Source organism: Schistocerca serialis, unplaced genomic scaffold (assembly GCF_023864345.2).
Source record: "Schistocerca serialis cubense isolate TAMUIC-IGC-003099 unplaced genomic scaffold, iqSchSeri2.2 HiC_scaffold_1400, whole genome shotgun sequence".
Lineage (NCBI taxonomy): Eukaryota > Metazoa > Arthropoda > Insecta > Orthoptera > Acrididae > Schistocerca > Schistocerca serialis.
The window spans coordinates 4,768,487-4,772,081 of NW_026047626.1; positions in this window are offsets into that span (position 1 = coordinate 4,768,487).

The following is a 3,595-nucleotide window of genomic DNA, read 5'->3' on the forward strand; positions in this document are numbered from 1 at the left end:
CTGTTTTTAATTATTAGTCCTAATTTGATTAGAATTAGTTTTTTAGGATGGGATGGTTTAGGTTTGGTTTGTAATTGTTTAGTTATTTATTATCAAAATGTAAAATATTATAGTGCTGGTATATTAACTGCTCTCTCTAACAGTATTGGTGATGTTGCTATTTTAATTCTATTGCTTGAATATTAAATGTTGGTGGTTGAAATTATATTATGATTTTATTTCTAATTGTTTTGAAATAAAAGTTATTACTATATTAATTGTTTTGGCAGCTATAACCAAATGAGCTCGAATTCCTTTTTCTTCTTGACTTCCTGCTGCTATGTTTGCTCCTACTTATGTTTCTGCTTTAGTTCTACTCTTGTTACTGCTGGAGTTTGTTTATTGATTCGTTTTAGACCAATATTAGATACTTATAATTGTTGTTGGTTTTTACTTTTAATTGGTTGTATAACTATATTTATGGCTGGATTGGGTGCTAATTTTGAATTTGATTTAAAGAAGATTATTGCTCTTTCTACTTTAAGACAACTTAGTTTAATAATAAGAATTTTGGCTATATGTTATCCAGAGTTAGATTTCTTTCAGTTATTGGGTCATGCTTTTTTAAGGCATTATTATTTATGTGTACAGGTTCAATAATTTATAATTTAAAGGATTCTCAAAATAGTCATTTTATGGGTTCAATTGTTAATTTTATACCTTTAACTTCTGTTTGTTTTAAGGTTTCTACTTTGTATCTGTGCGGTATACCTCTTTTGGCAGGATTTTATTCAAAGGACTTTATTCTTGAAATGGTTTGTTTAAGTTGAATTAATTGTTTAAGTTTTTTATTTTTTCTACTGGTTTAACAGCTGCTTATTCTTTCATTTATTATTCAATATCTGGAGATAATTTTTATTCTGGATTTTCTTTTGATGATGAGGGTTATTATATTTCATTTGGTATGATTCGTTTATTATTTGTTGCTGTTTTTGGTGGTAGTCTTATCTTGATTGATTTTCCCTATTCCTGATGTGACTGCTTTGCCTTATTATTTAAAGTTTTTGACGATTATAGTTGTTTTAGGTGCTTATTTGGGTTCTCTTGTTCCTAAGTTTGATTGTTCTCATAATTTATTTTCTGCAAGTATGCTTTATTTTGTTAGATTTGCTGGTTCTATATGATTTATACCTTTTCTTTCAACTAAGTTCGTTAGATATGTTCCTTTAAAGTTGGGTTGTTATTCATCAAAATCATTTGATATGACTGGGATAAGTTATTTGTTGGCCAAGGTTTATATAGATTATTTATTTAGTTGATTGGTTATATCCAAGGTTGATACGATTCTAACTTTAAGATTTATCTTTTAACTTTTATTTTTTGAATGTTAATTTTAAGAATGATATTTTTCTTATACTTAAATAGCTTACAATTAGAGTGACACTAAAGATGTTAAGAAAGTATTTTTACTTTTAGGTATTTACAAATATGAATATTATTTTTACAGTGAAAATGTAATGTTTAATTTAAACTATATAAATTTTAGAAGTGTTAACGGAGTTTAACTGCTAATATAAAAAGTTAGCAGCTTTCATATTGGCTTTACATCTCCTTAATTGAAACTTTAGAGTTCAATTATACTATTAACAGTAATACACCTGTTTTTGGCTTCAATTAATAAGAATAAGGGTATTTTATTTACCAATGTTTGAGGTCGAAAATGACTGCAATATTTCGCTTCTTATTCTATTTAAGGTTGATTGATTATATCAATACTTTTTGAATGCAATCCAAATGTTATAGTTAACTACAACCCTTTATTCTGCTCATTGAAAGGCTCGTTTATTTCATTCGTGGTATAGTCCGCGTAATAGGACTAGAATAAAAAATACTGTTAATACTGTTCAGATTATAATGTCTGAGGCTTTGAAAATAATTACAATTGGACAATTAATGACATTTCTATATCATAGATTAGAAAAATTACTGCGATTAGGAAGAATCGAAAGGAGAACTGTATTCATGCTGATCTTTTTGGATCGAATCCACACTCGAATGGTGATCTGATGCTGCATCAGCAGCAGGACAACCAACCAACCAACCAACCAACAAAACAGTTTTACAAAAGTGTCATTAACCAAACTCTTATCACATTTAGTGAAAAAGAACAACATTTACTCAGGAAAGCGCTAAAGTAACACATAGAACCAAGATTAAGTACTAACACCCATAAAACCTCATCACAGACATTAAAAAAGCAGCTGATTTAGCTGATCTTAACAACACTGAACAGACTGTCCTAGCACACAACAAATACAATTATTCAGGAAAGCTTAAGTAACCTTTATGAAACCCCCAAAGCAGTGCATCAAGGGAGAAAGCTATTAAACAGCATAATCATGAAACTCAACAACAATGGCATGATTCTGAAAGATGACGAAAGCAATTCTGTAGTAATTATGAAAAAACGATGAATACATCTCTAAAGCACTTTCTTTTCTCAAAATAACGTAACAGAGCTCAAACAAGAACAAATTATAAATTTCCAAAACAAAATCAGAAAAATTGTTAATAAATGTAATTTCTTCTTCAGAGAAAAAGAAGCAAAAACATGAATTTTAATGAATCCCACAACCCAAAGGCAGAGGTCAACCTGAGAGACCGAGCAGGGTTGTGCAGTGGTTAGCACACTCGACTTGCATTCAGGAGGACAACAGTTCTAACACATCTCCAGCCATCCTGATTTAGATTTCTGTGATTTCCCTAAAGAATTTCTGGATATTGCTGGGATGGTTCCTTAGAAACGGCATGGCCGATTTCCTTCCAAATCCTTCCCAAATCCGAGCTCGAGTTCCTTCTCTAAAGACCTCATTGTTGACATGACATTAAGCACTACTTTCCTCCTCCTCAACCTGAATCTCAAGTTCCATTGAGGTCTACTGTTAATTCTGGGAATGAACCTGCTTTCAAAGTCTCCCAATTACTAAACAAAATTCTTAAGCAGTACTATACATTTGATAAATCACACTCAGTTAAGAACATTAATTTTAGTTTCTAATTCCTTAAGGAGATAAATATTCCTGCAGGTGTCAGGTTTGCCTCTTTTAATGTAACTAACCTATTTACAAATCTACCAACTGAAGAAACAATAGACGAAATTTTTGAAAATTTAATATCATATAACAAATGTTAACTGCAGAAAAATCAGAAGTCAAGGACAAGTTGCAGCTAATATTGTCTCAAAATTACTTTACATTCAATGGGAAAGTTCACCAACAGAATGAAGGTCTTGCCATGGGCAGTACCCTGTCAATTGTTCTTGCAGACATATTTCTCAATCATCTGGAAAGTAAGTTCTTTAATGAAAACAATAAATTCAAAACTAAAGTAAGGTATTACTGGAGATATTTTGATGATACCTTGCTTCTATTTGATGGAACAAAAATTGAGTCCAAAGAACTACTAGCAGTATTCAATTCTTTCCACGAACACATAAAATTCACAGTAGAACATGAGGACAACAAGAGCATATATTTCCTAGACCTTAAAATTACCAACCATCAACAAAAACATAACTTTAGCATACACAGAAAACACACATACACAGATATTACAC